The sequence below is a fragment of the Cyprinus carpio genome, chromosome A7 (assembly GCF_018340385.1).
Source record: "Cyprinus carpio isolate SPL01 chromosome A7, ASM1834038v1, whole genome shotgun sequence".
In the NCBI taxonomy this organism is placed as follows: domain Eukaryota; kingdom Metazoa; phylum Chordata; class Actinopteri; order Cypriniformes; family Cyprinidae; genus Cyprinus; species Cyprinus carpio.
Genome location: NC_056578.1, coordinates 26,025,079 through 26,038,274, shown reverse-complemented (window position 1 = coordinate 26,038,274; position 13,196 = coordinate 26,025,079). Strand labels below are relative to the sequence as shown.

At 37.1% G+C, this 13,196-nt stretch overlaps 1 protein-coding gene across 1 annotated transcript in view; it reads left to right on the top strand.

Annotated features, from left to right (window-relative positions):
• The first annotated feature begins 1,086 nt into the window (after positions 1–1,086).
• LOC109109721 (cadherin 11, type 2, OB-cadherin (osteoblast)) overlaps positions 1,087–13,196 on the top strand; it is a 50,259-nt gene continuing 38,149 nt past the window's right edge. Inside the window, exon 1 of the mRNA XM_042760597.1 lies at positions 1,087–1,625. The gene's annotated coding sequence lies outside the window, so the exon portion shown is untranslated. The remainder of the gene's footprint in view (positions 1,626–13,196) is intronic.

Sequence of the window (13,196 nt, the reverse complement as noted above, 5' to 3'; positions counted from 1 at the left end):
TCATCTGCTGGTGTTAGTCCATTGTGTTTTTGTCACTGCACCCATTTACCAAGAAATTTTGGAGCACTTCATGCTTCCTTCTGCTGACCAGCTTTTTGAAGATGCTGAATTCATTTTCCAGAGTTCCAGAATTATTGTCAAGAGGAAAATGAGAAACACTCCAGTGGACTGTCAGTTCTGTTACCCTATTGTCAGCATTGTTATTCTACCTTGGTAACAGAGCTTGACGGTAACAGAATTGACAATTTTATTTTATTTTTGCCAAAAACTCCTCTTGCTAGCATAAACGCTAAGAGGACATGGCACTAATGAAATCATGATTAAAATGCTTATAAATAACCCAATTTGTGATCAGTAATAAATTTAGTTTTCCTTTTGATATTGTGGTAACAGCTTTTTGACGTTCTCCAAAACTCTTGGTATAAGAACTTTTTAGATTTAAATATTTTCTCAAAGAGAGCACACATACTTTTCAGTGCTTCAGATCTTATCAGTGAGGGAAAGTGTCATCATTTCATGTATCTTACATACAGTAGTTGTGGGAGATAATTCCACCAATTTAAAGGCAAAATACGCAAGATTTATGGACACACTTTTTTTTAATAAGAAAAACGTTATTTTTAAACAATTTAATGTTGTAGAATTAAGTAAATTAGTGTAGGGCTTTTAAAAATAAAATGAATAAAATGTTACAAAAAGAAAAAAAAAAAAATACAATAAACTGCGTTACATAAGAGACATTAACAAAATGTGTTACTTCCCGGTCTTCCCTATAGCCATCGTGTCAACTAAAAAAAATAAAAAAATAAAAAAATAAAAAAATAAATAAATAAATAAATAAATAAATAAATAAAAATTAAATAAAAACACTACAGAGTAAAGACGTGCGCCCTTAACATAGTTATTTTGGATTCGCAAACGATCTTCATTCGTTTTATTAGCTCGATATCTCAAAGAGAATTGTGCCACTTTTTACAATTTTTAAATTATTTTATTTATTGAGGCGAGCGGATATTTCCTTCCCCAGTGTGGGCTCAGCTTTCATCCGCCTGTTTTGATTGGAGGAGGAATTTAGAGGCCGGTTTAACAGTTGCGTTGGCCGCTCGCTTCAGATGGGACCGCACGACAGGACAGATGAGAAACTGCTTCCATCTGGAAACGCAGGGAGAGAAGGAGGGTTGACTCGACACAGTCTCCGGCGGTAGACACACACACATCCTGCTTGCGTTACATCGCACCGGTCATCATCATCATTCCGACTGTTGGAGGAGCAGAGCGAACGTGCGCGCAGAGCAGCTGCACCTGACTGATCGTGGACATACCTCAGTTTTATTTCACCAGTCTTCATTTAGCAGTTGCCTTCGGTAGCCTACTTACTTGAAGAAGAAAAAAAAAAATAGAAGAAGGGGAAGGGGAAAAAAAAAAAAAAAGTAAATCAAGCGGGTCTCATGTTTTGCTTCAATCCTGGGAGAGGACTTTTGCAAGGAGGACCCTGCGTCTGGAGTGCTAATACACAGACTGCTCTTATTGGATGTTGATTGTTGGTCAGAGAGAAGAAGTGGCAGCGTTAACCGCTGTTGGGACCATCACTGGACAACCGGTGTCGTCTTTGAAAGTGTTCGAAGGTAGGAAGTGATACTGCAAAAAGCTGTTTTCTGAGCGATGAAGAGGACAGGTCAGCCGTTCTCACCAAATGTTTTCCCCTCGCTTCAGCAGACTGCTCTCTTGCAGTGACTGCACACCTATTGTAAACCACGCACACTTAGTCTTTAGTAAATGTGAGCGCATCAGATGACATTCTGAGGAGCGATTTGCTTTTGTGGACCGTTTCTTGGACCATGGAGCTCATGCTCATGGCTCAGTGAGTAGCTCAACTTTTAATTTTGAGCTGCTCTTCACGATCGTGCATTGCGTGCTGGGGATGCATTGCGTTCCACAGCTTGAGGAGAGGGGAAAAAGGTCACGAAGTGGAGTTTAATAAAAAAAAAATAAAAAAAAAAGGCTATAGGCTACAGTATACATAGCTGTATGCCTACAGAAATGCGTTGCATTTTTATTGTTAATGGTTATTATTAGCTTATCAGATTATATGACTTATTTCTGTGACTTTGCATCGAGTGTGTTGGGTAAAACTTTCCATGCCGCTTTAATATAGCCTAATATCCATAATAATTATTCCATAGTGTACAGTGCAGGAATGGTGTCCCCTGTTCGTTTATTTATTAATTTATTCAACGAGAAGTTAACGCGTTTTTATTATTATTATTATTATTATTATTATTATTATTATTATTATTATTATCATCATTATGATGATACAAGTAATGGGGTTTTCCCCATCACGAGTCTCTGGTTTGCAGAAGGGAACGCGAGCAGCCTGTCGCTGGAGTGAATCCACACACATCTCAGGATTCACGGTGGGGAATGAAGGAGTCGTGCGGGTGGTGAGAGAGCACAACCCGGCCATAAAAACAGTCATATGCCCCCCACTGTGAGAATCACACCATGAATCATTACACAAATCTTTTATGAACAATATCAGCTCTGTACTTCTTTGGTATTGCGCGTCGAAGTAGTCGAGACAATGAGTGATTTCGTGAAGCGAATTAGTGTGTGTTTGGTTCGGACTGTTAAGGAAAGGCCGTGAAACGTGTATTTTACATTTGTGAAACAGGAGTTTTTATCTATTTATTTGTTTGAAAATCACATTTTGGTCATAGTTACATTGTCTAGAATTAGCCTATTTTGACATTAGAAATTGTCCGATTCAGTGCAATGCAACTGTTACTGTCTGTTACTTTGTGGTACTTTGTCAAAAATAGGCCTAACAAGAGATATGGAAACAACATCTAAATAATAATAATAATAATAATAATAATAATAATAATAATAATAATAATAATAATACAAAATAAATAATAATAAAAAAAGTATAATTTTCCTTACCTCAGCAATCCAATAATGCATTTAAAATAATATTTAAAAAAAAAATGGAGCATCATAGAGATAAATGTGTTAGTATTATTATTCTTAATAATAATAATAATAATAATAATAATAATAATAATAATAATAATAATAATAATAATAATAATAATAGGAGAAGGCCATGTACACTCACATGCATTCAATAGAGGGTGCTGTTGTTCTTTTTAGTCATGGCCCAGTTTGCTTACCACAGTTTCGTCTCAGAGGGCAACTCAAAAAGATTGAGCGCCACCGTCTGTGTTGCTCATGCTCCCCAGGGATGCAGAATTCAATCTAGCAGAGGCTCTGGCAAATGCTGTGGCACTTTGTCAGGATTAACATCTTTCTAGTCAGTGACTTCTGTTACCTTTGGTGTCATATTACCACCTTGGATTTGTTTGCAGGGAGAAAAAAAAAAAAAAAAAAAAAATGAAGGCCCGGTATCTTGCTCTTGCTTTGTGTTGGGTGCTGCGCTGCTCCAGTCCCACATCACTGCGAGTCGATAGAGGAAGAGACTCAGTCATTTTCAACAAATACACGCATTTGTCATGGTGACTGGTGAAGGCCTTTTTATTTTTTTGTACATCCGGCCACATCCAAACAAGGCAGGGAGATCTCTGTGCTGAGTTTACTTTTCAATTAAAGAAATGAATACATCAACTTGAACAGATTTTTAGAGCTCTTCTGATCAGTCCATAACCCGCCAGGGAGCATTTCATTTGAGATTTCAATAAAAGCAAGTCCTTTGAAAGGCAAAGACGAAGTTACAATCAGACAAACAGTGCTTTTGCACATCATTTGGCTTTGCTGAAAAACATTTAAATTAATCTCCACGCCTAGGTAAATTCAGTCATGTTGATGCATGAAGAAAGTCTGATTCTGATTCTGCTGGCAGCCTCCTCGGCAGTATGGTCTCATTGTGGTGGTTTCTACTCAGGCGCAGAATAATGATGATTATACCGCCACTTGGACAGGGCCAAGTTGTTTGTGCCAACTGTCTCCATTGCAGGAATCTCAGTGACCTTGGAACACATAAATACAATTTTCTGACTGGTAGCATGGTGCTATATGAGAACCCTACTCTTTCTAGTGTATAAAGCACTTTCCTGGTGATTGATTAATTGGTTCATTTGATCTGATACTCAGCTTATACAACGGCCTGCATCTTTAAGTGTTTTTACAAACAGTCTTGAAGAGAGTCTACAATTACCACTCTGAAATATGGTGGATGGTATTGGCAACAGGAGAATGAATTGGATGCATTTTTTTTTCTCCTCAAATAATTATTAATAGAGTATTTGACACAGTGGAGAATTATAGCTTCATTTATACAAAGCAGCCTTCATGCTGAACGTGGTTGTACTAATCACTGCGTGGGTGCGTGGAATACATCCATTCACCCTTATGAAGAGCAATTAGCAAAGCAGAAAATCATACTGTACATCCTTTTATATACTAACTTTTAGAGCAGGGGGAGATTTTCTTTTCTTCCTTTCATTATTTTAATGCCTTATTTTACAAGGCGGTGCAATGACAAACATTACTCTTTACTTATAATCTCACAGCTAATCCTATCTGGAGATGTTGAGATAATGAACAACACCTGAGGGGATCTTCTTAGTGATACAGTGGTATATGAGGATGACTTTATTTGAACAGCATAAGATGATCGGCCGCAACGCAGTTGCAGTTTGGTTTTTGTTGTTTTATGATATTTGGTGTGATATGTGATCTCACATTGAAATGTTGGCAGTCTGAAGCCTGCTGTTCTGAAAATGCATTGGATTATGAATGAAAACACAGGAATGCATTGTGAATTCGCTGCCAACGGTATGACCTGCTGGTTTTAGTCTTCGCTGTTAATATTCTTCATTTACTCTGGATAGCCTAGAGTGTGACAGGCCAAGTAGATTTTGTCAAAGCAGTTTGGAAATACTTTTTTTCTGATGTCAAGACCATTCTTTGATCTAGCACTATATCATCATAGGTTTTTTTTTTTTTTTTTTTTTTTTACTTTTGCCTTTGAAGACCATGATGTAACTCCCCCTTCTTTCACTGTTGTATCCTATATTCTTTTATGGATAACTATACATAGATAATTTACACCACATGTTTTAAAATTACTCAAGCGCACTGGTGTTGTCCTGCTTGCTTTTATGTTCCTCATTTAAATGCAGCAAAATATAATGCATTTATTAACTGAAATGGAAAAAAAGAAAGAAACAATAAATAGAGACCTTATTTTATTTATTTATTTATTTATTTTTATTTATTTATGTTTGTGGCACTATCAAGCACAGATTTTATTCGTATTTATATTTATGGTATTACCTCAAATAAATGGCATTGGGCATTGTTTCTCCTAGGTTTATGGCTTTTTTCTTCCGTGTTTTTTTTTTTTTTTTTTTTTTTTCTGGACTCCATTTTAATGGTTAAATTAAATTTTATTAATCAAAAAGCATGTCTAATTAATTAAAATTACGAAACTTCAACAATTTAACATCAGTTTATTAAAGGTTTAACAAAAATTACATGTTTAGGGCCCTATGAAATGTTTAATTTTTTTCCAACCTTATGTTTTATTGTTACCAAATTCTGTTTTAGCATTATTTAAAAGCATAAAAACAAGTTTCATTTATTCTTACAATAGCCTTATGATTTTTTTTTGGCTCAGAAATTTTGTGTTGTGCATTTACATTTTTTTAAAGGCATAAGAAATTCATTTAATCTAATCTTTAAATAATGAAAATTAAACCAATTTTTTTTTTTTTTTGAAAATAAAGGCCATTTAATATTACAATTAAAACATTAAAGACATATTGTATGATTATTTCTTAAAAATAAGGTTTTACTAATCTTGGTAGTAGTAGCAGCAGCCTATTATGTACATTCTACTAAACAATAGTAATATATTTCTGACACAATCCCTTCAAGGTTAAACCAAACTTTTATTTTGACTGGTTGCTGTGAATATCTTTACATTTCTGTGAGTAGGCCAATAGACCAATTTCGAGCAGACATCACAGTTACTGTTCCTCACATGCAGCTGTGCGCGCATAGTAGTGGCAGAAAAAAACTGGGAACAATTGGAGGGAAATGGGTAAAACCCATGGAATAAGAGAAAAAAAAAATATTGAAGCTAAACGCAGATGTTTAAACCGACAGACTATGGATGAAACCTACCTATTGTTTAAATCCAATTTAAACAATAGGTCTATATAATATTCATATAGGGGACATATTGTATTAGCCCTACAGTTGAAATACATGCATGAAATACTATTTAAACCTATAACAGTTTACATAACATTTACCTATTTTATCACAATTCTGAGTTTTTTTTTTTTCTTGCAAATTCAGGTTTATATCTCCTAGTTCGGACTTTATAACTTTCTTCAAGTCAACAATTGCGAATTTGTCAATTCTGAGGGAAAAGTGTGGAATTATAAACTAAAAAGAAAGAATGATGGGTTGATTTTTATTACACGAATTGTGAGATATAATCTCGGAAACACAAGAAAAAAGTAAAAATTTTGAAATATAAACTCAAAATTACACTTTTTATTATTTTATTCCATGACTTGAATAGACTGCTCCATTAAAACTGTCATTTTCTGCCAACAGATAGGCTCCGCCCTGAAAAAAAAGTCACTGTTTGCAAACACTGATATTGGTCTATATGATATGGGGATAGTTTGACTCAAATGAAACAGTCATGTGCTCTTGAAGTGACTGTGAAAGTGGCAGTTTTGGAGATGTCGTTCGCACGCTTCAGTACAAGTGGTAAACAAAACCACACGTCTACACCATTCATTGACACAGAGACACGCAGAATTCATATTTAAATAGTCGTTTTGCAGCTTAATATTTACAAATACTGGTGGGAGTGTGCTCACGTGTGTGTGTGTGCGCACGCGCATCGGCGCCACCATAACGTAGAGACCGAAATTACATGCCGTTGTGTAAATAAGATAAATAACATAAGGCTATTTAGTTTGTTTAATAAAAGAACAAGGTATAGACCTGTTATATCGGAAAGGTAATTTTAAATTGGGCCGCCCCCATAATATAATGGCAGGGGAAACACTGTTGGAAATTAAAAGCTAGTACATTAAGGATTGGCATTATCTGTGAGGTTTGAATCTGTATTTAGTTTTTTCTTCCATTGTAGATATTTTTCTTAACGTATTCAGTCTTATCCTTGTTATACAACTAGATTTTACACAATAAAATGATATTTACTAACATTTAAACTGGCTAATTTTGTTATTTTGTTCTATAGGCCAAGTCATTAAAATTCTTTTTTTTTTTTTTTTTTTTTTTTTTTTTTATTAATCTAAAATACCAAAACTTGCTGCGTTCTCACAGAGCTGACCTTTAGAAAGAAAGCACTGATCATAAGTGATGTGCCGTAGGTGTATGGCCAGTAATAGGCCTGATTTTTCTCTCAGGCTTGCTTGGCCACAAAATAGCAGATAGCATTATCCTGAACCCATTTCCACACAGCACAATTAGACATGAGATGCGTAACCTTTTCTTCAATAATGCATCCTACGACAGAAGTGCCACCCCTCCTTTTCCTCTCAGTTTGAATTCCAGCCGTAATACCACTGATAAAACAGATGTGATGGGTCAGACACAGGAAGCACAGGAATATTTTATTCCCCACATGCTGTCCTAACACATTAGGACAACAACATGGTTGTGTGAATATGGTTTTCTATGCAGTAGTTCATGCCGTTCCATGAATTCCTGTAAGTAAACAAGTAGCTTATTTGTGAGTCCAGATACCAGCCATCTGGGTTAGTGTTGCAGGGTTTTCACAGGTTTGCAACTCTTTCTTTCGAGTTAGAAAGGGGTGGGAGGATGAACAGATCTGCAATGACACGCTCCATTACTCCTTCTTTGCATCTGCAATAAAGCTAATTGTTGGGTTTCCCCTGTTTAAGCCCAGCGTAGCTACAGTTCACAATAACACTAATATTCAAGACACTGACGACAATAAGCATGGTCTGCGTTCCTCGTAGACCTATCAGAAAGAGCACACCGGCACAAATGGATCACAAATTCCCACTCATGTTCCTTCGGAAAGTGAACTAACATCTTTTAATTTACAGATCACCCATAGCCCACAATCAGAGCGTTAAGTGCTCTGGGTTCATTATCTGGTGGCATATGGTGATGCATTTGCATAATACGCTAATACTTAATCCAACTCTCTTCCTTTTATCCTTCACTGTGCTATTGGCAATGTACAATTTGGTGCAATTAAACTTTTCCCTGAGATGTATACTCATTGTTCTTCCGTCTAATTAAGTCTTCAAACTTAATGAAACAATAGGGAAGAACACACCTTGACTCACAACCTGATCGTTGTAATTTCGCTCTGTGTGTATTGGAGGGTTGTCTCTAAATGTGTGGGGTACGCTACATTATTATGCCTTTAAATATTTATTTGCTGCTTCACCAGCCCAGAAATTACTAGAACAAAAGGAAAAAGACAGAGAATGCCAGTCATGATGACAGTGGCTAATACTTGGTATTTGTCTCATTGCTAGTCGTCTCTTACTGTTTGCAAGAGCTACGCCGTCACACGGGTTTTCATAGCAACATTCAAGTAGATTTTTGTTTCCTACTTAATGGCAATGAATATTGCTGCAGATTGTTGATGTGCAGAAAAAAAGAAAAGAAAAGAAAAGAAAAGAAAAGAAAAGAAAAGAAAAGAAAAGAAAAGAAAAGAAAAGAAAAGAAAAACAGTGAAAGGGAAATCTCTTAAAATTAGCTCACTTTCAAACACGAGCCATGACATTGGATTTTAAGTTTGCTGTAGAGAGAGAGAGGCAGGGAAAGTGCATTGCTGTTATCACAGTTCAATGCATCTCTCATTGCTTGCTGTCCTTTTACTCTGTTGTATTTCCTCAGAGCTGCTTCCTCACCTGTTCTCAATATTTAATGTGGTGGAGGGTCTTTTGGGGTTGTAATGAAGTGGAGGTCAAGAGCTTCCTCCAGCTTCTTTTCTCCAAACTGGCCCTGTAAATGTCAGATGTCTGTGAGAAGAGAGTCTGAACTTCCCCCCGTCTATCTCAGACAGTCATCTCTTATTTCTCTTCATCACTGCCCACTCTTTTGCTCCCTTTATTTCTGCCAACCTTCCTCAGAATTCATCTCAGAGCCCTGACCTCTACTCAGCCATAAGCTGAGCTTTTTCCATGTTATACTGCCACCTCATCAGCCTTTTTTTCTGTCACTCATCTCCCCTCTACTACCATTTCTTTCCTTTTCTGATTAAAGGCGGAGAAAATCCACCAAAACAAAATGAATTTGACATGTGTGATGTGTCTGGTTATGGATGGCTTCACAGAATGTTTCTTTTCAACAGCGTTTTTGGTTGTTGTTGTTTTTTGGCCCTCAGAGGACATAGTCGTTTATTTTGGCAGAGATGGAGAAAGACGTAACTCATCACCTCCCGCACTTCAGTTTTGTGTGATTCTGGCCATTTTGGTGGCCTTAATAATTTATTCATCCCTTTATTCCCTAAGCTGACAAAATGGTGTGTGAAGAATCAGGCTATGTTCCATTCCACTGACCATCTGATGGGCAGGCTTCTCTAAAGACCTGGCCACAATGCTAGCGTTTGGCTGGTTCATTTAGAGAAAACAAGAGGTCCAAATCTAGCAGCACTGGGGCTTTGTCAACAGTGAATAACAAGCAGGCCAATTACAACTCAGTTACCAAAAGAACAGGGGAAACGGTTGTGAGTAACAACAACTCCCAAACGGTGAGAGGAAACTAGGTTTATGGAACAGATGATGTGGAAGATAAAAGAATTTGTTGAACAGCCCGGTGGGCCAATATTTCAGGCGAGGGATATGGATAAAAGCTTCCAATTTTTGTGTTTATACATAATAAGTAGAATAAATTCAGCTTGCAATACCGGGAATTTAACAAGTATGGCACTGATAACCTTCTGTAGCCCTTGGCATTCATAGCCATGTATCCGCGATATCCAAGGTCTCATATTAACTTTTGGATGGAAATCTGTCTCGAATGAATTATGATTAAAAAATAATCCCAGGGGTTTGTAATCAGTAATTTTGTTTACTCTAGTCAATCGCAGGGCCCCAGATCCAGGTTGTGATGTGGCCCTTTCTCTGCTAGGTTCTGAGGATTTGAAAAGATATGTAAATTATATTATTTTCTCTACTATGCCTCTTAGTTTCTCAGGGAATTATAATAGGACAAGATGCATGATTGATTACATGTATTTAGCTAAATTTAACTATCTGAAGAGCTCATTTCCTCAGAGGGAAATTGCAACTAAATCAATAAGGATGAATCCTATTTTTTAATAAAAGAAAGAAAGAAAGAAAGAAAGAAAGAAAGAAAGAAAGAAATGTGTATGAACTCAGTTGGATTGGAACATCTGGTGTTCTATAATGTATAAATTCTTTTCACTTGATATGCTAATTAAAATTTTAGGTGAAAAAGCACTCAAAAGATTAGTGGGACAGTCCCAGCACATGTTCTCGGATCCTGGTTTTCCTTCCTATTGACATTTTAAAGAGAGGGGCATTCAGTCAGTCCATCTCTCCAAATGTTATTTGTGTCATTTTCATTTTTAACCCCGAGATTAACAAAAATAGCATGGAACGAGTGAATAATTTGTTTAGTTCTGATTCTAGTGGTTGGGTTAATTGGAAGCGGTTTGGTCACAAAGGCATACATTTGTAAATGAGGCAGATAAACCTTTGGCTAGACAAGGAGCATTTTGTTTGACACAGGAATTCTGTTGTTGGCTGTTTTGGTTGTCAAGTACTCTGGGAAGGCAGGATGTGTACTGGGCCTACAATGGGCCTTTCAGCTAAGCATTTCAGATGCACGGCGATGCTGTCCCGCCTCTTTTCACAGTGACCTAATCTCTTTATCAGGCACCTTCAATGGCAGATTCAGTCTTCAGCCTTGCCGGCGAGATCATAGAGACCAGGAGGCAGACGCTTCTAACTGACCACCGTCTAACCTCAGCCAGCGTTTTGAGTTCCCACAAGTGGACAAGGGTTATAGCGATTTAAAAAAAAAAAAAAAATTATTTTTTTTAAAACATTTACATAATGTTACTAAATCAGTTTTAGGGTTAGGCTTAGGATTTGTTCTTTTTTTGTACAGAGTCACTTTTTGTATCACTTTATATACAAATCTTCAGTAATAAATAAATAAATAAATAAATTCTCAATAATTCTGAACTTTGAACTTACTTTGTGTAAAGATTCTCCTTTTGTTTTCTGCTAAATCAATTGTAGAAATGACTTTTTTTCTACATGACACCATGTACAGATATGCTCAATAAAGGAAACATAATCTGTTTTGTCTGTAAAAGTAACCAAAAATATATTAAATGGAATTAAATATGTTATAAATTTCAAAGAAAAGAGAAAAATGTAGAAAAATAAACTAAATACAGAATGAACCAGAAAGGGAATATTTTGTCCCTCCATCTAGTGGCCTATTTTTGTTTAGTGCTTGTCAATGAGGGTTTGCATCAGTAAACTCATTCACACTCCTGGATCCAATACCCTCAGGAATCTGCCAGTGTTGCAATGCTACATCTGTAAAGCGGGCATTGTCATTCCATTTGTGGGGCTGTTTGTCTTTGATGCAACTGCTTTTCCATCGCTTATATCCTCTCTGAATCATTCATCACTCTCGCATTAAGAAGGCATTTTAGGTTTGGCTGGATCACTGTAATGCCAAACTGCACTTAATTTCACACCACTGTAAATTCTGTTGTGTCAGGAAGGCTCGTTTTAGTCCTCTTTCTATCACGGAGAAGCTCAGCAGTAAATAGTTTGGGGCCTCAGGGACTCGTCCAGCCTGAGGTTTTAATTGTTATAATTTAATGCAGGGGTGTCCACATCCTCTTGACCCCTGTTTGCTGGGCTTTGTAGGTTACAGTAAGGCAGAAATTATGTCCAGCTGCCTGACATTGTGGGTGGCCCATGGGTGGACATTCTTTTAAGAAAAGCAGCCACTTCCCTTTCTAATTAGGCTGTTAAACATTAGCACTACAACTGTTGGAGGAGAAGGATGTAATGGCCTTTTCAGTGAGAACGGCAAAGGGCTGTACACTGTTTGTCACTTCCACAAGGACACGGGGCTCGTGAAGGCCAGCAAGGCGTTCATTAACATGACAGTTAGGCTGGCATCGTAAAACTGAACTGGCTTGTAATGGAGAAGCCCGGACCCTGCTGAGAGACCGGGACAGTGCGGTGTATGGGGGGCCCTAAACTAAAGACCACCATCCATACAAATTAGCCCACCACTCCCACGAAAAGCAAACAAGCTATACTTCCGTCTTTCATTTTATGCCAGAAAGACATGTTCATATCTGCACAGTCCCTTTCTTCTTTTGCTATTTTCCCATTCACCTTCTGTATGCACCTTTTACCCCATAGCAAACCATTTTTTCTTTCATGCCCACTCGCGTGATTGTTGACCTGACTGCTGTCTGTGTTTGAAATGCTCTCATTGGTAACAGTCAAGAATGTTTGAATGAAAGCACAAAAGCACTGACTGTGCTGCCTAGAGAGTATAAAACCATTGCTTTTGAATTGCATCATACGCTCCTTGACGTTATGTCACTTGTTACATACCATACATACAGTATACATATTAAAGTACTTTATTTCTTCATGCTTCTTCTCAAATCTGAGCTTTGAGCAGAACAGTTACTGCTGAAATTTTTTGCTTTGCTTTCAGTGAAAAACTCTGCTGTGTTTTATATGCAGACAGTTCAGGATGAGCCAGTGTGCATTGTTTTTCAGAAGTGTCTTAACGCAGAATAGAGGCATGTGGGGGATTTCAAAAGCACTGCTCCGAGCCGTATTTGAAGCAATGGAAATGGGAGATTTTGAGTGGCATGAAAGCTGACAATTCTATAACTTCTTAACTTGGAGGTGTTTCTCTGCTTCTGAGGGTTATTTGGGGCACAGCATATCGTCACTGGAAGCAGAAACTCTTGGTTGCAGACGGTGTTTTGTTTCCTTTGGCCTGACTTTGAGGTCAAGTCAAACATTATTTGTGTGGTGTTTGAAACATTGCTTGTAGTTTCAAAGCAACTTCACAGAAAATGTTTAGAACTGGTATTAGGATCAGTCTGAGATGATCAGAATTATATGTGTAAATGATGAACACAGTCCAAAATATTTTGTGATCCGATCCATTCTGATGTGCAT